At 37.1% G+C, this 22,163-nt stretch overlaps 3 pseudogenes; 2 read left to right on the top strand and 1 right to left on the bottom strand.

The window, feature by feature from the left end:
• The first annotated feature begins 687 nt into the window (after window positions 1-687).
• LOC119876698 lies at window positions 688-1,472 on the top strand (annotated as a pseudogene).
• OR6C78P (olfactory receptor family 6 subfamily C member 78, pseudogene) lies at window positions 12,525-13,461 on the top strand (annotated as a pseudogene).
• OR6C20P (olfactory receptor family 6 subfamily C member 20, pseudogene) lies at window positions 19,282-20,194 on the bottom strand (annotated as a pseudogene).

Here is a 22,163-nt window from a genome sequence, read left to right as displayed (position 1 = left end):
TAGAAAAACTTTATAAATCCTAATACTGTAAGAGATTATTTGTAGGTAAGCTCAAAGCCCAGGTTCATTTGTGTATTTTTCCCTGTGCCTCTCGCCAGTTTCTGCCATGGGTGACGGGAACCAGCAATCGCTCAGAAGTGACTGACTTCATTCTTGTAGGCTTCAGGGTCTCCCCCGAGCTCTACATTCTCCTCTTCCTGCTCTTCCTGCCTGTGTATGCCATGATCCTGCTGGGGAATGTTGGGATGGTGGCCATTATCCTTAGTGATCCCAGGCTGAACACACCGATGTGTTTCCTCCTGGGCAACCTCTCCTTCATTGACTTCTATTCCTCTGTTAATTGCGCCCAAGGCTATGATCAACTTCTGGTCTGAGAGCAAGTCCATCTCCTTTGCAGGCGTGTGACCCAGCTCTTTCTCTTTGCCCTCTTCATTGTGGCTGAGGGGTTTCTCCTGGCTGCCATGGCTTACAACTGCTTCATTGCCATCTGCAACTCACTCCTCTACTCCATCCAGATGTCAATGTGCCTCTGCATTCAGTTGGTGGCTGGTTCTTATTTTTTTTATTTATTTTTATTTTTTATAATAAATTTATTTTTTATTGGTGTTCAATTTACCAACATACAGAATAACACCCAGTGCTCATCCCGTCAAGTGCCCCCCTCAGTGCCCGACACCCATTCACCCCCACCCCATGCCCTCCTATTTTAGTGGCTACATCAGCTCGGTTCTTCAGACGAGTATGACATTTACTTTGTCCTTTTGTGCTTCCCGAGCCATCGACCACTTTTACTGTGATGACCGTCCACTTCAAAGGATTACTTGCTCTGATCTCTACTTTCATAGGATAGTTTCCTTTCCCTTATGCAGCATTATTATTTTGCCTACCATCATTGTCATTCTCATGTCCTATATGTATATTGTGTCCACAGTTCTAAAGATAAGATCCACTGAGGGATGTAAGAAAGCCTTCTCCACTTGCAGCTCTCACCTAGGAGTCGTGAGCATCCTGTACGGTGCCATCATTTTTATGTATTTCATCCCTGACAGATTCCCTGAACTAAGTAAAGTGGCTCCTTATGTTATACGTTAGTCAATCTCATGTTGAATCCTTTCATTTACTCCCTGAGAAACAAAGATGTCAAAGAGGCTCTGAGAAAGATCCTGGGGAAAAATATTTTTATTTAATTCTATATTAACAGTGATATAACCGAAAGATCTGGATATTATGACAATTTGGGATGGCAGCAATGCAAAGAATGCATCCAATGATTTTGAAATACTTAATTTCAAAAAGTTTATTTATTGAATCCCATAGCCTTACAGCTGAAGAATACATTTGGATGATATTCGCCTGCTTGTTGATTTTGAAGTGGAATGGCTTTCTCTGTACTTCATCTTTATTGAGTAATGATCATGGTTTCTGTGTATTTCAAGTTTAGGGAAAATATATTCCAGCTTTGTTGCTGGTACTCTGAGGATGATGTTTGGTTTGTATTGTTTATCTTGAGCCAGTGACCAGTGTTATACAATATGTATATAATTGGTAGAAGTAACAAGTCTGATATGATAAGAAGAAAGAATAAAATATCAGATTTACTGAAATAATCTCTGAGTGCTGTGTGAGAGAATCAGATACTTGGCAGTGCTCACAGTCCTAAGGTGACAGTTGAGTCACTCTTAATTGTCTAGAGACTCAATGAATGACACGCATATTTCACAGTTTTCCATGGCTTAAATAATTCTTGAAAATTCTTTTTGAAAAGAAAACTGTAATGAAAATGAAACAAAAATAAGGATAATTCATTTCTATTGTTTATGTCTTAAAATTAATTCATCCAAAAAATTAATTCATCAAATTGATATTTATTGAATTTTGATGTACATTTTGCTTTATGAAGATCCCTAGGTATAATTAATTCCTGTAGTTAAACTCAAAATCAGATAAGGAGACAGTAGCTGGCTAGAGAACTAAAAATGCTATGGGAAACCCAGTAAAAAGAGACATTAATAAAATATATAAAAAGAGTGCAGTCTTTGGAGGTGAATAGTCTTTTCTTTTTCTTTTCTTTTTTTTTGATTTATTTTTTATTGGTGTTCAATTTACTAACATACAGAATAACCCCCAGTGCCCGTCACCCATTCACTCCCACCCCCCGCCCTCCTCCCCTTCCAACACCCCTAGTTCGTTTCCCAGAGTTAGCAGTCTTTACGTTCTGTCTCCCTTTCTGATACTTCCCACACATTTCTTCCCCCTTTCCTTATATTCCCTTTCACTATTATTTATATTCCCCAAATGAATGAGAACATACAATGTTTGTTATGTTTATTTGATGTTTATTCTTCTTTTACTGGATTACCTGAGGGGAGATACCACTTATTTATTATTTATTTTTGTAATGTATTATTCATCATGCTTTTTAGAATATTATTCAGTTAATTTTCTGAGTATATCTTGACAGAGTACTGCCAAATTTTAATTCTTTTCAAAGAATCGCTGTTGGCTCCACTAATATGCTCCTCTGTGCATTTCATTAATCTCTGATGTATTCTTTGTAGGTTATTTCCTTCCGTTTTCATTTGGTTTAATTTGCTAGTTTTCTTTTTAATTCTAGGGATGAATAGTTAATTCATTATTTTTTGATGTTATTAAAAATAATTCTCAATTGCACTTTAATTAGAAATTTTATGAATTACGGATTACTTTTTGACAAATCAATAGTCAGGAAGAATAATGGCTCCCCAAAGATGTCCATACTCTAATACTCAAAATCTGTGAATATGTTACCTTATATGGAAAAAAGTCACCTTGTAGACATAAAAACGCTAGAGACTTTAAGATGGAGAGATTATTCTGAGAATCTGAGTTAGCTCAATCTAATCATGTAAATCCTTAGAAATGACTCTTGGAATTCTACTCTTGCTACTCATGATCTCAAATTCATGAGTTCAAATCCCAGGTTGGGAGGAGTTTACTTAAAAAAATAAGACATGTATGTCAACTATACTCAAATTTTTAAAAAAAGTAAAAGCTATATCCCTCACTTTAAAGCACATCAATAGTATTTTACACACCTTTGGTGTTTACATAATTTTCACATTTACACAGCACTTTCAGATGAGTTTAATTTGTGTTTGTCATCCTCTAAGAGCTTGATATTCTCTGAATTAAGTCATACATTAAAATCTGAAATTGAAATCTTTTTTAAAAGGATTTATTTAGGGATCCCTGGATGGCTCAGCGGTTTAGCGCCTGCTTTTGGCCCAGGGCACGATCCTGGAGTCCTGGGATCAAGTCCCACATGGGGCTCCCGGCATGGAGCCTGCTTCTCCCTCCTCCTGTGTCTCTGCCTCTTTCTCTCTCTCTCTATGTCTATCATAAATAAATAAATAAATCTTTAAAAAATAAATAAAAGGATTTATTTATTTATTTATTCATGAGCAACACACACAGAGAGAGGCAGAGACACAGGCAGAGGGAGAAGCAGGCTCCTTGCAGGGAGCCCCACATGGGACTTGATCCCGGGACTCCAGGATCATGCCCTGGGCTGAAGGCAGATGGTCAACTGCTCAGCCACCCATGCGTCCCTGAAATTGAAATCTATGTATCAAATCCTAGACAAAAGTAAGGTCATATTTTAACTTTATTCAAGAGGTACTAGACACTCTTTCTTGCTCACATATCTTCATTCTTCACACTTTCAAAATTAATTTCATCAAATGAGAATTACTGTGTAATCTTTTTGAAATGGGAATCTGTGTCTAACTTTCAAACTGCTACTTAGCACAGTGCCTGCTGTTTCACAGGTGAGCAAAAAAAATATATGGGAAAAAATCATTGATTTGTTTTCAGGCAAATCCAAAAATCATTGATTTGTTTTCAGGCAAGTTACTGGAAAAATTTTGGTTAAAATAGTATGATGAACTATCCACAAGATGGCAGTAATACATACTCAGGGAATGCATTGTACAATGTGACTTTAGAAATTGGTAAGAAGTTAAACTATAGTAAAATGGCATTTGGACACATACAATGAGCTTACATAGTTTATTTTACCTGAATTTTGTTTGTGTTGAGACAGTGTTACTCATTTAGGAACAGATAATTTAGAAATAATTCCATTGAAATTCACCATATGGTTGGACAAACTGATTTTCAGTTATCTAATTGAGATCTTATAAAATATATATTTTTTAATTAATTAATTAATTAATTTATTTATTTTTAAAGAGGGGCTCCTGGGCGGCTCAGTGGGTTAAGCATCCAATTCTTGACTTTGGCTCAGGTCATGATCTTAGGGTCATGCTCAGCATGGTGCCCCTCCCTTTTTCTCTCCCTCTCTGTCTCTCAAAGAAATAAATAAATCATTAACATATAATAAGATGTGGTCTCTTTATACAATGGAATATTATTCACCCATCAGAATGAATACCTACCATTTACATTGACGTGGATGGAACTGGAGGGTATTATGCTGAGTGAAGTAAGTCAATTAAAGAAAGACAACTATCATATATGGTTTCACTCATATGTGGAATATAAGAAATAGTGAAAGGGATGATAAAAGAAGCGGGGAAACTAAGTGGGAAAAATTAGAGAGGAAGACAAACCATGAGAGACTCCTAACTCTGGGAAACAAAGGGTTGCAGAAGGGGAGATAGGTGGGAGGATAGGGTAACTGAGTGGTGGGCATTAAGGAGGGCATGTGAGGGGATCCCTGGGTGGCGCAGCGGTTTGGCGCCTGCCTTTGGCCCAGGGCGCGATCCTGGAGACCCGGGATCGAATCCCACATCAGGCTCCCGGTGCATGGAGCCTGCTTCTCCCTCTGCCTATGTCTCTGCCTCTCTCTCTCTGTGACTATCATAAATAAATAAAAAATTTAAAAAAAACAAAGGTTTAAAAAAAAAAAAGAAAGTTTGCACATTAATAAAAAAAAAAAAAGGAGGCCATGTGATGAGATGAGCACTGGGTGTTATACTATATTTGGCAAATTGAATTTAAATAATATTAAATTTAAAACTAAATAAGTAAATAACATTTAAAAAAAAACAAAAGCTTGATGCATGAATTTAGCAATGCACCATTTTCCACCAATTACCTTAACCAACTTATAGCTATCTCCTTTATGTGATGCATAGTTATTTATTTGGTACAGGTATGAATTAAGATAGATCAAATACAAGACAAATATCATATGATTTCAGTCATATGTGGAATTTAGGAAACAAAAAAAAATGAACATAGGGGAAGTGAAAGAACAATAAAATAAGACAAAATCAGAGAGGGAGAGAGACCAGTGTGCCCAATAGACCCACCACAAATTTTCTATTATTGAGAAATACATATTGAATTGCAGTCATTATAACGTAAAGAAAATATAAACAGTTCCATGAAAATTCTGTATTCTCCCCTATGAGATAAAAGGATTGTTTAATTAACAGAAGTTCCTTCTAATGTCCCTGGGATCATTTCCCCAAGGCCAGTCACACTTTAAATATTACCATTAAAATATATCAACCATTTAGTGCCAATGCAAAGTAGGTTAGTCTGTCTAAGGTATTTGCTTAATTCTTTTTTTTAAAGATTTTACTTATTTACTTGAGAGAGAGAGAAAGAGAAAGAGAGAGAGAAGCAGATTCCCTTTGGAACAGAGAGCCCTACATGGGGCTTCACTACAGGAAATTTGGAAGGACTTGAAACACGTGGGGGTTAAGGACCATCTTGCTTAAAGATGAAAGGGTCATCCAGGAAATTAAGGAAGAATTAAAAAGATTCATGGAAACTAATGACAATGAAGATACAACCGTTCAAAATCTTTGGGATTCAGCAAAAGCAGTCCTGAGGGGGAAATACATCGCAATACAAGCATCCATCCAAAAACTGGAAAGAACTCAAAAGCTAACCTTACACCTAAAGAAGCTAGAGAAAAAAGAGCAAATAGATCCTACACCCAGCAGAAGAAGAGACTTAATAAACATTCGAGCAGAACTCAATGAAATCGAGACCAGAAGAACTGTGGAACAGATCAACAAAACCAGGAGTTGGTTCTTTGAAAGAATTAATAAGATACATAAACCATTAGCCAGCCTTATTAACAAGAAGAGAGAGAAGACTCAAATTAATAAAATCATGAATGAGAAAGAAGAGATCACTACCAACCCACGGAAATACAAAAGATTTAAAAATATCAGAAAGGGAGACAGAACGTAAAGACTGCTAACTCTGGGAAACGAACTAGGGGTGGTAGAAGGGGAGGAGGGCGGGGGGTGGGAGTGAATGGGTGATGGGCACTGGGGGTTATTCTGTATGTTAGTAAATTGAACACCAATAAAAAATTTAAAAAAACATATTATGAACAGCTATACGCCAATAAATTAGGCAATCTAGAAGAAATGGATGCATTTCTGGAAAGCCACAAATTACCAACTGGAACAGGAAGAAATAGAACACCTGAACAGGCCAATAACCAGGGAGGAAATTGAAGCAGTCATCAAAAACCTCCCAAGACACAAAAGTCCAGGGCCAGATGGCTTCCCAGGGGAATTCTATCAAAAGTTTAAAGAAGAAACAATACCTATTCTTCTAGAGCTGTTTGGAAAGATAGAAAGAGATGCAGTACTTCCACATTCGTTCTATGAGGCCAGCATCACCTTAATTCCAAAACCAGACAAAGACCCCACCAAAAAGGAGAATTACAGACCTATATCCCTCAGGAACTTGGATGCAAACATTCTCAACAAGATACTAGCCAATAGGATCCAACAGTACATTAAGAAACTTATTCACCATGACCAAGTAGGATTTATTACAAGGACACAGGATGGTTCAACACTCATAAAACAATCAATATGATTCATCATATCAGCAAGAGAAAAACCAAGAACCATATGATCCTCTCAAAGATGGAGAGAAAGCATTTGAAAAAATACAGCATCCATTCCTGATCAAAACTCTTCAGAGAGTAGGGATAGAGGGAACATTCCTCAACATCTTAAAAGCCATCTACAAAAAGCCCACAGCAAATATCATTCTCAATGGGGAAGCACTGGGAGCCTTTCCCCTAAGATCAGGAACAAGACATGGATGCCCACTCTCACCACTGCTATTCAATATAGTACTAGAAGTCCTAGCCTCAGCAATCAGAAAACAAAAAGACATTAAAGGCATTCAAATTGGCAAAGAAAAAGTCAAACTCTCCCTCTTCGCCAATGACATGATACTCTACATAGAAAACCCAAAAGCCTCCACCCCAAGAACACTAGAACTCATACAGCAATTTGGCAGTGTGGCAGGATACAAAATCAATGCCGAGAAGTCAGTGGCATTTCTATACACTAAAAATGAGACTGAAGAAAGAGAAATTAAGGAGTCAATCCCATTTACAATTGCACCCAAAAGAATAAGATACCTAGGAATAAACCTAACCAAGGAGGTAAAGGATCTATACCCTAAAAACTATAGAACAATTTTGAAAGAAATTGAGGAAGACACAAAGAGAAGGAAAAATATTCAAGGCTCATGGATTGGCATAATTAATATTGTGAAAATGTCAATATTACCCAGGGCAATGTACACGTTTAATGCAATCCCTATCAAAATACCATGGACTTTCTTCAGAGAGTTAGAACAAATTATTTTAAGATTTGTGTGGAATCCTTTCAATTAGGGAGCCGAAGAGCTGTAAGTCGAAGTCATGTTGGGGGGCCTGAAAAGCTCCTTAAAGATAGATTATTCTTAAAGCTTTAAAAAAAAAAAAGATTTGTGTGGAATCAGAAAAGACCCCGAATAGCCAGGGGAATTTTAAAAAAGAAAACCATATCTGGGGGCATCACAATACCAGATTTCAGGTTGTACTACAAAGCTGTGGTCATCAAGACAGTGTGGTACTGGCACAAAAACAGACACATAGATAAATAGAACAGAATAGGCAATCCAGTAGTAGACCCTCAACATTATTGAACTAATATTCAATCAAGAAGAAAGACTATCCATTGGAAGAACGACAGTCTCTTCAATAAATGGTGCTGGGAAAATTGGACATCCACATGCAGAGGAATGAAAATAGACCACTCTCTTGCACCAGACACAAAAATAAACTCAAAATGGATGAAAGATCTTAATGTGAGATAAGATTCCATCAAAATCCTAGAGGAGAACACAGGCAAAACCCCTTTTGAACTCGGCCAGAGTAACTTCTTGCAAGATACATCCACGAAGGCAAAAGAAACAAAAGAAAAATGCACTATTGGGAGTGCATCATCATTCTATTAATCAATGAATAGAATATTTTCTATTCATCAAGATAAGAAACTTTTGCACAGCAAAGGATACAGTCAACAAAACTCAAAGACAACCTACAGAATGGAAGAAGATATTTGCTAATGACATATCAGATAAAGGGCTAGTTTCCAAGATCTATAAAGAACCTTTTCAACTCAACACCAAAGGAACAAACAATCCAATCATGAAATGGGCAAAAGACATGAACAGAAATCTCACAGAGGAAAACATAGACATGGCCAACAAGCACATGAGAAAATGCTCTGCATCACTTGCCATCAGGGAAATACAAATCAAAACAACAGTGAGATCCACCTCACACTGGTGAGAATGGGGAAAATTAACAAGGCATAAATCCACAAATGTTGGAGAGCATGCAGAGAAATTGGAACCCTCTTACACTGTTGGTGGGTATGTGAACTGGTGCTGCCACTCTGGAAATCTGTGTGGAGGTTCCTCAAAGAGTTAAAAATAGACCTGCCCAACCACCCAGCAATTGCACTGCTGGGTTTTTACACCAACGATACAGATGCAGTGAAATGTCAGGACACCTGCACCCCGATGTTTAGAGCAGCAATGTCCACAATAGCCAAACTGTTGAAGGAGCCTGGGTGTCCATCAAAGACGAATGGATAAAGAAGATTTGGTTTATGTATACAATGGAATATTACTCAGCCATTAGAAATGACAAATACCCACCATTTGCTTCAACGTGGATGGAACTGGAGGGTATTATGCTAAGTGAAATAAGTCAATCGGAGATGCACAAACAGTATATGGTCTCATTCATTTGGGGAATATAAATAATAGTGATGGGAATAGAAGGGAAGGGAGAAGAAATGCGTAGGAAACATAGAAAGGGAGACAGAACATGAAGACTCCTAACTCTGGGAAATGAACTAGGGGTGGTGGAAGGGTAAGAGGGTGGGGGGTGGGGTGAACTGGTGATGGGCACTGAGGGGTCACTTGATGGGATGAGCACTGGGTGTTCTTTTGTATGTTGGCAATTGAACACCAATAAAAAACAAATTTATTATTAAAAAAGAATATATTATGTTTAGCTATTACTAACATTACATAGTGTAATATGGAAATATGTCAGTTGTTCAAATGAAAAGAATTTTATGTTTTTTTTGAGTAGAGTAAAGCAAGATAAAGAGATATCCTTAATATCTCTGTGTCTGATGATGAAAAATATTAAAAAAAATTAAGGGGCTTATGCAGACTCTTAGTTGGAAATTTTATTTGCATAAAAACCACAGTATTTAATAAAATAGGGGTATGAATCTAAAAAATGTCAAAAAAATATTTCACATTAAATTTTTACCAAATCTGTACAATTTTCTGGCCTCTCTATAAAAGTTATAGAGAAATAAGACCTTATTCTTTTTTTTAATTTTTATTTATTTGTGATAGTCACACAGAGAGAGAGAGAATGAGGCAGAGACACAGGCAGAGGGAGAAGCAGGCTCCATGCACCGGGAGCCCGACGTGGGATTCGATCCTGGGTCTCCAGGATCGCGCCCTGGGCCAAAGGCAGGCGCCAAACCGCTGCGCCACTCAGGGATCCCCAATAAGAGCTTATTCTAAGGGGTAACTCATTTATGTTAAAATTGGACAGATAAAATGTACATACTTGATATAACTGGAAAACAATTTGACTTTATTACCAAGTGTTATGCTGTGGTCAAGTTTAATAAAGAAGAGGAGACAAAATTATTGGTGATTGTGATTATTAGATAAAATTTATGAAAAACTGAGCTTGAGCTGACATTCAAGGAACTATAATTTGCTGATGGGACCGCATTCAGTCAGAAAGTACCATCAGTTATATTTTGAATTTTGCCAAGTACTGACCAATCCACCCATGTATCTATATTAAATGGCGATAGTGTTTATTGAGCCCCTGCCATGAGCCAGGAAAGGTAAGTAGTATGATTCCTAACATTTTATTAACTATTTCAGGGCTGAAGGGCAGGGGCTGGGGGGCTCTAGTGAACACCACAGCCTACAACACAGCCCACAACCACAGTTCACCACAGTGTAGTGAACACCACAGCCCTCCCCAGCCGGGAGGTCTGGCCACAGGTGCAGGCTCCAGCCCCACGGCCCAGGCACAGGCGCAGCCCCCAGCCTGAGGCACAGGCACAGGCACAGCCCCCAGCCCGAGGCCCGGCCACAGGTGCAGTCTGCAGCCCGCACCACCTCCTCCACGACCATGCTGCTATTTTTCAACCTCATCCTCTGGGAGCAGCTGGTATTTATGCTGTGTGGGCGCCTATGTCCTTGTCACTTGAGATGCCTGTGACCATTTCCTTGAGGACGTGCCTGCCGTCTGCACACTGAGCGCAGCTGTGAGGAGGCTGCTTTCGCCCTCGGCCTGGCTGGTGCTGCCCCCTGTCTCGGAAAGCCGCCTGCATCTGCACTCCTGCTGCCCACCCCTCCACCCCCCGGGGTGTCCGTACAGCAGCTGCAGTGGCTTTGGGACCGGCTCTCGAGCTGGACTGGGGGGTGGGGTAGCCGTGCAGCCGCTCTCAAGTGAACAGATGGCAGCACCTGCCCCCCCTCCCCGCGGAGGGCTGTAGGGATGGGGGCCGAGGGGCCGGGTCCTTCCAGCCTCGGGGTGGAGAACTTGGCCCAAAGGCTCTTGCAGGAGGAGGAAAGGAGCTACAGTTGAAGTGGACATCAGATGGTGCCCTCCTCAGTCCTTTTAGAAACTGTAGTCCAATAAGATAGCAACTGTATAGATTTGCTAAAGTAGATTTTAGGATCCTAAAAACAAGAATTAGGGAAAAATTGATCCAAATGTAGAGCTTTAGTAAGTGCACAGAATTATAATTCAAAATGAGAAAATTGAAATAAAAAATACAAAACAGCAAAAAGAAGAAAATAACCAAGTTCAGTTTTTTTTTTTTTTTTTGGAAGTTCAGTTTTATTCCTGTAGTTCATACCTTGATTTTTTACTCCATTGGCCAGAAACTGAGAGTTAAGAGGTTGATTTAAGAAATCTATTTAATCATATGAAACCTGCTCTCTAAAGTTGTTTTAGGTTTGTCTACATACATATGACAGCATCCAATGACTTTTTTTGAAGGATTTTATTTACTCATGAGAGACACAGAGAGAGAGAGGTAGAGATACAGGCAGAGGGGGAAGCAGGCTCCACGTGGGGAGCCTGATGGGGGACTCGGGGTCACGCCCTGGGCCCAAGGCAGACGCTCAACCGCTGAGCCACCCAGGCGGCCTGACAACATCCAATGACTTAAAGAAAAATCAAAATACAAAGATTAAGAAGGAAAACATAAACGAATGAAAAAAATGGTGAGAATAATTTAAAATGTTCTCTTTTTTTAAATTTTTATTTATTTATGATAGTCACAGAGAGAGAGAGAGAGAGAGGCAGAGACACAGGCAGAGGGAGAAGCAGGCCCCATGCAGGGAGCCCGACGTGGGACTCAATCCCGGGTCTCCAGGACCGCGCCCTGGGCCAAAGGCAGGGGCCAAACCGCTGCGTCACCCAGGGATCCCCTAAAAATGTTCTCTTTTTAAAGATTATTTATTTATTTATTGATAGACACACACACACACACAGAGGCAGAGACACAGGCAGAGCGAGAAGCAGGCACCATGCAGAGAGCCTGACGTGGGACTAGATCCAGGGCCTCCAGGATCACGCCTTAGGCTGCAAGGCGCCACTAAACTGCTGCACCACCGGGGCTGCCCAATTGAAAATGTTCTTGAGAAGCAAGACCTCTGATAATTATAAAGTAAAATAATAAAATGCAGATGGATCTAGAGGGTATTATGCTGAACAAAATAAGTCAATCAGAGAAAGACACCATATGATATCTCTTATATGTGGAATATAAGAAATATAATATAAATATAAATATAATATAAATATAAATATAAGAAATCACAGAGGACCATAGAGTAAGGGAGGGAAAACTGAATGGGAAGTCATCAAAGAGGGAGGAAAACCATGAGACTCTTAACTATAGGAAACAAACAGCATTGCTGGAGGGAAGAAGGGTGGGGGGAATAGGGTAACTGGATGACGGGCATTAAGGAGGACACATGATGGGATGAGCACTGGGTGTCATACACAACTGATGAATTATTGAATACTACATCAGAAACGGAGTATGTACTATATGTTGGCTAATTGAATTTAGAAAAATAAGAAAATATGTTGATCACTTCATGTTATTATTATTTTCTGTCTTATTTGTCTGAAGTTAATGATGGGAAACCAGACATCAGTGATAGAATTCATTCTTCTTGGACTGACGAATGACACTGAGCTTCAAGCTGTGCTTTTCCTTTTTCTGCTGCTAACTTATGTCTTAAGCATCATGGGAAACTTGACCATCATCATTCTGGCCCTTTTGGATTATCGCCTTCAGACTCCTATGTATTTCTTTTTCCGGAATTTTTCTGTTTTGGAAGTATCTTTTACTTCTGTCTTTGTTCCCAAAATGCTAGTCAATATTGCAACTGGAGACAAGACTATCTCCTTCGCTGGTTGTTTCACTCAGAATTTTTTTGCCATCCTTCTGGGGCAACTGAATTTTATCTTTTAGCTGCCATGTCCTATGATTGCTATGTTGCCATTTGTAAACCCTTGCATTATACAACTGTAATGAGCAGGAAACTGCATTCAGCTTGTTCTGTGTTCCTGGTTCTCTGGTTTTTTGGTTGTCATTGTGCCACATACAATGACTCTCCAACTGCCTTTCTGTGTCTCCAATGTCATCAATCATTGATGCTGTGACTATCCCATACTGCTGCATCTGTCCTGTTCAGACACACAGTTCATAGAAGTGATGGAATTTATCTTTGCTGCAGTTACCCTCATCTTCACCTTGGTGCTAGTGATTCTTTCCTACACGTACATAATCAGGACAATTCTGAGAATCCCTTCTGTTCAACAAAGAAAAAAAAGCCTTTTCTACATGCTCCAGTCACATGATTGTGGTCTCACTTTCATATGGAAGTTGTATCTTTATGTACATAAATCCTTCTGTTAAGGATGCAGAAACTTTTAATAAGAGAGTGGCTGTTTTAAATACCTCAGTTGCCCCTCTGTTGAACACTTTCATCTATACCCTAAGGGAAAAGCAAGTGAAAATAGCCTTCAAAGACATGGTCAGCAAGATAATGATGTTTTCAGGAAAATGAAAGTGAGGTTCATAATAATAAAAAATAACAAATAAATGTTTGGAAAATTATAGATGTACATTATTATTACATTGAAGTGTTTGCTATTATCCATCATCAATATTCCTAACAGGACACAAAAACAGTAAAACTACTTATTTAATGAAGCTTATTTTGCCATCACTTTATTTCTTAAAATTTTACAGGCCTGTGTGTATATCTGTGTGTATCCTCAAACATTTTCATGTATCTGTACCTCACTTTTAAGGAAAGGATTTGGGAGAAAGGCAGATTGGAAATATGACTTCCAATAGTTTACTTTTTGCTACTGAGTTTTGCTTATCTTACTCACTGCCATATGGTGTTCAAATGCTGCAGTTGATAACTGAATAGTCAAATATATACCCAGAAAAAACTACTTTGGTTTGTTAATAATAGCTGAAATAATATATTAGTGAATTAATAGAAAGTTGGTTATTTTCAAATTATATTATTCAGATTTAAATTTAGTGTTTCACTTACTGAGAACTTAGTCTACTAAATATTTGAGATAAAGACAGTTCTGACAAAGGGAAAATCAATACATGTTTGTTTCCAAAATGACAGGAAATTCGTTAATAATGATTTATACACACATTAAACTCTGAGTGAATCCAGAAAAGAGGTAAAGGGATGATTTAAATTTAGGTTAATTAGCGACATATCATTATGGCAAATTCTTACAATTTAGTGATGTGCCTAATCATTGTTCTGGTTCTCTTTAACAAGCATATGAAACAAAACTATATGAACAGTATCTATGATGTTAATAATCTTGTAAGCTTAAATCATATTCTTTCTAAATTTTATACTAAACTTTACATTTTTGTAATCTGATCTCCTCAGGCAGAATGTCCATCACAAGCTGATATTTTCTGAACATTGCTTGTTCATATTAACTTCTCAGAAAGCATTGGCCCAACTCATACTATGATTTTTAAATTTTTAGATTTAAAGACGCCAAAAAATGAATTAAAGAAGCTATAAATGTTTCTACTTTAATCTTTTCAATGTACAGATGAAGAAAATTGAATCCTAAAGATATTAACAAACTTTTATTAAAGCATATAGTTAAATTTGTACTCTTGAATTCTTTACTCACCCATCATTAGATGCAGATTCTATTAAGTAGCAGAAATACTAAAACAGTGCCCTGGGAAGCCATGGGGAAAGACGATTGAAAATGTACACCTGCCATAATTTCATCAGAAAAAAACACCTAAGTACCTGAAACATGGCTGATGTTAACAGGTGAGTAAGTTAGATATTGTGTTAGTTATTTAGATTGACAGATAACTGACTCATTAGTTCACTGGATTATTTGTTTTCTCCATCATCAGTGTATGTCAATCGTAGTTATCCAAAACATTATGTCACATTATGGTGGCTGTTCAATTTCAGAAGACAGATCACATAATTATATGTAGCTGAACACTATTGACAGAGGTGACTGCTTTTCAAACAGACAAAATTCTGTTAATCACTGATTGGATTAAAACACAAAAGTAAATCAACCAACCAACCAACCAATCAAAAATCCAGGAACATTATGTTGAAGTAGTTGAAAATCTGCAGAAGATAGGAGGAAAAAAGTCAGAATGGAGGAACCTTCGGACATCCAGGAGAATAATAAGAGGGAATAATAACTGAGTCTCTTAATTCTTTTTTTTTGTTTTTTTATAATAAATTTATTTTTTATTGTTTATTCAATTAGAATCTGAGTTAAGTTCAGGCTGAGTTGCGGGTTTTGTTGCTGTTCTATTTTCCCTTGTTTGTTTAGTTATTTTTACAATTTTGTGGAGTTAACAATTTATGCAAAATAAAGTGGATCCAATAAAGTTTAGAACTTGAGATTTGATACCTGTATATACCTGTGAAACCATTACCAAAATCAAGATAATGAACTTCAAAAGTTTCCTTAGGCACTCTGGCAATATATCCCTGGAGGCGTTGTAATGTTTCAATTGGCTAGGCTGAACTATTTCTCTAGGATGTCCCTTCCCTCTTTGTTTCCTGTTATGGTGAACCACCAGAGAGATTATTTGGGATATTTGGAGAATAGAATAAAGCAGAAGCCATTTGGTAGCTCACACAGGTTGTGTTTATCTGCTGGTTTACCTTGTTGGTAGGAGACGGGTGGGTTTATTTTGTCAGTAATTGTTCCATTTTCACCTGGATTTTTTTTCATCTTCTCCAACTCCAAATCTGGTTATCAATGTTTAGCTCTGTGGCAAAATGTCCAAGCTTTTATAGGACACCAGTAAACCTGAGCTCAGAGGCGACAACAGCTAACACATGTTTCAATTCTTCCTCATGCTATGTTAGACACTGGCTTTACATTCATCACATACATGAACTCAAAATTGAGAGTGGACCTATATGTACACAGCAAAACTTTAAAACTCCGAAAGTAACAGAGAACATCTAGATGACTTTCGGTTTAGTAATGATCTTTTAGATACAACACCATAATCCACGAAAGAAATATGGATAAGCTGGACTTCATTAAAATTAAAAACCTCTGCTCTGCAAAAGATAATGTCAAGAAAACGAGAAGACAAGGCACATACAGGGAGACAAGATTTGAGAAAACACATCTAAAAAGGATTGTCAACTCAAATACACAAAAACTTAGAATTCAACAATCTGAAAAAGAACAACAATATTAAAAAATGGGCCAAAGATCTTGACAGACACCTCACCCAAGATACTACAGAGATGGCAAATAAGCAAACAAAAAGATGATCCACATCATGTGTAATCAGGAAAATGTAAATTAAAACAATAAGGAGATACCACCACTACACACAATCCTGGAATATGATAACACCCAACGCTGATGAGGATGTGGAGAAAAATGAACTCTCATCTGTTGCTGGTAGAATGTGAGACGGTCTAGCAACTTTGGAAGACAGTTTGGCAGTTTCTTGCAAAATTAAACACATTCTTACCATAGGATCCAGCAATCACTCATCTTGGTATTTACCCAAATGAGATGAAAACATGTCCACACAAAAACCTGCACACGGATCTTTATAGCAGCTTTATTCATAATTGCCCAAACTTAGAAGCAGCTAAGATACCTGTTAGTAGGTAAATGGATAATCTATGATACTTCTAGAAAATAGAATATTATTCAGTGCTAAAAATAAATGAGCTATCAAGTCATGAAAATACACAGAGGAAACTTAAGTGCATGTCACTAAGTGAAAAAAACAATCTGAAATTTTATGATTCCAACTACATGGCATTCTGGAAAAGGAAAAACAATGAAGACAGTAAAATCAATGGTTTTCAGTGGCTGAGTGATAGGGAGTGATGAGTAGGCAGGCCACAGAGGATTTATGTCTATATATCATCAATATCTGTATTATTATAAACAACCTATATCATCTACCTAGCTATATCTTTGTATGTCTATCAATCATTATACAATTTTCCCAAATCTATAGAATGAACACTCACTGAGAGTGAACCATAATGCAAAATATGGATTTTGGGTAATTATAATGTATCAATATAGGTTCATCAGTTGTAACATACATACCTCTTTGCTGAAGGAGGTTGTAAATAGGGAAGGCTGTGTGTGTATGAGGTCCATGGGTATATAGGAAATCTCTGTACCTTCCTTTCAATTTTGTTGTATACCTAAAAGTGCTCTAAAATTAGCACCTTAAATATTGTCCCTTTCTGAGACAGATTTCTAGGACTATCTGGCCTGATGGTATTTGCATAAACATTAAGTAAAATGTAGTAGACAAAAAAAATAGGGAGTCAAAGTTTTCTTAGTTTTCATTTTCTCTTGCTTTCTACCTGAGGACAAAGCCACCAAGGGCCAAGGGGTACACCCCTACCCACCAAGGGCCAAGGGGTAAAGAGAACATTTAGTAGATAGGACAATTAGATAGATTCACCTTAGTTATGAGTCCCACCTGAAATTCCAAGGGATGAGCTTTCATTATTATTGGTTATGGAGAATCAAATTAAGTTATTGGCATTCATATTCTTTCAGTTTATTTCTTGGCTCTACTTTTCTTTACCCAAGTTTCATAGTGAGGTAAACATGCTCTATTTAATGAACTCCTGAAAGTTCTGGGTTTATTTTTATAGCTGTAATTATAACAGAAAAGAATATTCTAACATTTACAAAATGTTTATCACATCGAGTTTTACTGAACTGACTTTAGTTTCATGCCCAACACTAATTGAGTTCTTATTTGTAGAGAGAATATGATCATTTTTAAAGCCTAGAGTAGAAGTGTAGTCTTGAACTAATCATGGAGTCCAGCCTTGATTAGCTAACAATGGTTTATAGATCCGCATATGACTTACAGAAGTCATTCTACCAAAAGAAGATAATGAAAAAAAAAGAAAAAAAGAAAAGAGAAGAAATGGAAGAAAAAAGAAAAATTTATTGAAATAGTGAAAGGTGTGTATGTGTGTATGTGAGAGAGGGAGAAAGAAAAAGTCAGAAGAGACAGCGAGAGAGAGGGAAATTATTTAGGATATACAAAAGCAATTATCTACTTCAAAACAATTTGACTCTATACCAGACCATATGGTAAAACTGTAGGAAGCATCCTCTAAGTACATAACTGCTACATTATGAAGTTTTCCAGATTTTTAAGTACCATATCACATATATAAAATGACAAAGCACTACAATAAATTACATTAGCAGGCAATGGAATCAGCATGAGAATCTCTAATTGCATCTCTACATTCAACCCCAAAACTGAATCCATCATCATTTCAGAATACACGTAGATGAGTATTTGCTACAAACTGATTGGGGATTGCTGGTACTGGATAGACATAGCCTCTGGAATCAAGCAGAAATGAATTTGAATTCTGTTTCTCTGACTAGCTATGTGATGAGAGTAACTTATCGTACCTCTCCAAAGTGCATTTTTTTACAAGATAAAATCAGAATAATTTATTCTACAAGTTTTCATTTTATTTTGTTTTTTAATCTGGAGAATACTGATTTTATACTTTCAAATTAGCCTTAAAATATCGCAAAAAAAAAACTTGTTGTTGCTATGTTATAGATGTAGAATTTAAGGAACACAGTTAGTTCCAAGATGAATAAGGAATAGCTGATAAAGCATCAAATGTGATCTCTTTCTCCAGTATGCATTTTATTCTTAATCAAAGTTACTTGATTTAGTATACATACATGAGTCAGTATTTATTTACTTATTTACTTATATGGCATAAAATGTAAAATAAAAATAGTATACCATATAATAATTTATTACACTAGCATAGTGGTTTTTTTTCAATTCTCAAGACAAAGGATGATATTGATATTTTAATCTCAACTTCCCACTTTTAAATATATTTATTTAAAACAAAAGAGAATGTGTATAAGGACATAAAAGCCAAGGAAAGGTAAAATCCCAAGGAAGATATATAATTGTTTTGAACTTATCAAGGTTTTGCAGAAAATCAAATATAAGAACAAAATATACTGCATAGATATAAAAATAATTAAGTCTCCATGAACTAATATATAAAGTTGACTAAAATAATCTTTCAAGTATTTGCTACATTTAAATTGAAGAAGCAGAGAAGAAATGAGTCAAATTTGAGAATGTTGGGATGCCTGGGTGTGTCAGTGGTTGGGCGTCTGCTTTCAGCTCAGGGCATGATCCCGGGGTCCTGGGATCTAGTTTCGAATCAGACTGCCAAAGGGGAGCCTGTTTCTCTCTCTTCCTGTGTCTCTGCCCCTCTCTCTATGTCTCTCATGAATAAATAAGAAAAATATTTTTAAAAAGTGTTTTTAAAAATTGAGAATGCTTACAATGGAACAGAAAAATAAAATGCTTGCTTCACCTGCTGTTTCCTTAGAGTATAAATAAAGGGATTCAAAAGTGGAGCAACAGAAGTATTGAGAACTGCCACTCCCTTCTTCAAGGATATCCTCTGTTTGACTGAGGGTTTAAGGTACATAAAGATGCAGCTGCCATATGAGAGGGAGATGACAATCATGTGAGAAGAACAGGTGGAGAAAGCTTTTTTCTCTGGTTGGCAGAAGGAAATTTTAAAATTGTCAGGGCAATATATGTGTATGATAGAATTACTAATGCCAAAGTGACCAGCAGAGTCACCAAAGCTAAGATGAAACTCATCATTTCCAACACATGTCTGTCCATGCAGGAGATCTGCAGGAGGGGAGCAGTGTCACAGTAGAAATGATCAATGACATTGGAATCACAGAAGTCCAGGCTTAAGCCTAAAATGAGTCCTGGGAAAGATGATGAGGAAACCAGTGATCCAAGAGCTAAGGACTAGCTGGATACAGATTTTGCTGCTCATAATGGTTGTGTAATGCAGGGGCTTGCAGATGGTGACATAATGATCGTAGGACATGACAGCCAGGAGGTAACATTCAGATGCTCCAAGAAGGAAGGCAAAGCAACTGAGTTGCACAACAGTTATAGGAAATGGTTTTGTCATCAGTTGCCATGCTTACAAGCAATTTGGGGATGCAGACTGTCGTATAAGAAATTTCTAAGAAAGAAAAATTTCAAAGAAAGAAATACATAGGGGTCTTGAGATGTGAGTCCAGCAAAGTGAAGGTAATAATAACTAAGTTGCCTGAGATTCTTAGCAAGCAGGTGAGGAGCAGGAAGACAAATAGCACAATCTTCAGTTTTGGGTCCTCCATCAATCCTGCTAAGATAAATACTGTCACAGTTGTACGGTTTTCCGTCTTGACCTCTTGATACGCTTCTGCTCTGGTAAAAATATTGAGAAAACAATACGCACAGGAACCAATAGTAAATTATGTAGATAATTATGTCAGAATATTAGTAGTTGCTATTGATTATACATACTAATAGGGCACATTTTTTAAATGATTAATGTAAGATAAACTCTAACAAAAACTAGTACTTATATTTTTTATTATTTGTATTACTTTATTTTTGAAGAAAGACAAATATTTTCTACAAATCTGATGAATAAAAAACTATCTTATAAATCATCTTTGTAGTCTGGCTTAGGTTTATGGTAATGAGGTAAAGAAATGAACAAGCATGTGAAAAAATTATTTCTACTTTTCTCAGTATAGAAGCGCTAAGATGTCACAGTACTACTCAGCCTGATGACTGTATAAATATCATTGCCTCAAGGAACTGACCATGAGTGCAACAGAGAAACAAGGTGATATATAAATACTTATGATGGTTGAAAATAGAAATGAAGCTTAGATTTAAGTTTAATTCTGGAAGTAATTCCGGGTAACAATGGTAGCTCTTCCCTGGTTTGGCCTGTGCTGCCTCTACTTAGATAATGAACACTCTTTCTTGGTCCTGATTTTTTTTATTCCTATAAATCAGTGTTTTGTCCCTATTCCATCTCTTCATTTCTTCACTTTTACAGCCTCCTATGCCAATATTAAACTTATCTGATTGCATAGTAAAACGGACTTGAATAGAATTAAACAAATTCAGTGTTTCTTCTGGTTATAGTTCTGAAAACAGGAAGAGAATAAGAATAATGAAGAGAAATGCAAAATAAAGTGAATAAGTGTTCAAAGAGAAGGGAAATAGAGAAGAAAATGTAAAAAAGAGAAGGAAGACAAAAGAAGTAGAAAAGAGGTAAGACAGTAAGGGAAGACCATAAAGAGAAAAACTTACCATTAAGATTGGATTTTTCTTCAGATGTGACAGTGACTGGTATTTAGCTCTGGGCCTCTTACCCGATAGATAGAAATGAGTTACAGCAAAGCTGTAATTTACCTCCACCAAGGGGAATACAGAGAAGAATCTCTGGCAAATTTTACTCAGATAAAGTGTTTTTAGACACTTGCAAGTAATGCTGACTGCCCCCAAATAATGTGGTATGTCCACAGATAAGCCCCTGACAATGGAGTTGACTATGTGGTTGAATATTACATGAGCTCTCATTAAGCTAAATGTCATGAAAACTCCTAGGTATAAACTTCATCCCTTGAGGCCAACTTTCTTGTTTGATGACTTCATTATCAGTTACACTTCTCTAAGGAGTTCATCATCAATATGAATCACTTATTAAACAATTTTTTTTAGTTTCACTGGTAGAATTTAGTGTATTCATGTGTTGCATACAGTACCTGATGCTCATTAACATCAAGTGCCCTCCTTAGTGCCCGTCCTGCACCCATCTTCCCTCCTGAAATCCTCAGTTTGCTCCCTGTAGTTAAAAGTTTCTTATGGTTTGCATCTCTTTAAGTTTTTATCTTATTTTATTTTTCCCTCTACTCCCCTATGTTCATTTGATTTGTTCCTTAAATTCTACATGAGTGAAATCATATGATAATTGTCTTTCTCTGACAGACTTATTTCATTTAGCATAATGCCCTCTAGTTCCATCCACATCATTGCAAATGGCAAGATGTCATTATTACTGTTATTTTTAAAATAAATTTATTTTTTATTGGTCTTCAATTTTCCAACATACAGAATAACACCCAGGGCTTATCCCGTCAAGTGCCCCTGTCAGTTCCCGACACCCATTCAACCCCACCCCCTGACCTCCTCCCCTTCGACCACCTGTAGTTCATTTCCCAGAGTTAGGAGTCTTTATGTTCTGTCTCCTTTTCTGATATTTCCTACCCATTTCTTCTCCCTTCCCTTCTATTCCCTTTCACTATTATTTATATTCCCCCAATGAATAAAAACATATAATGTTTGTCC

The sequence above is a fragment of the Canis lupus genome, chromosome 10 (genome assembly GCF_011100685.1).
Source record: "Canis lupus familiaris isolate Mischka breed German Shepherd chromosome 10, alternate assembly UU_Cfam_GSD_1.0, whole genome shotgun sequence".
Lineage (NCBI taxonomy): Eukaryota > Metazoa > Chordata > Mammalia > Carnivora > Canidae > Canis > Canis lupus.
Note: the sequence above shows the minus strand (reverse complement) of the source record. Positions and strands in the feature narration are given on the sequence as shown.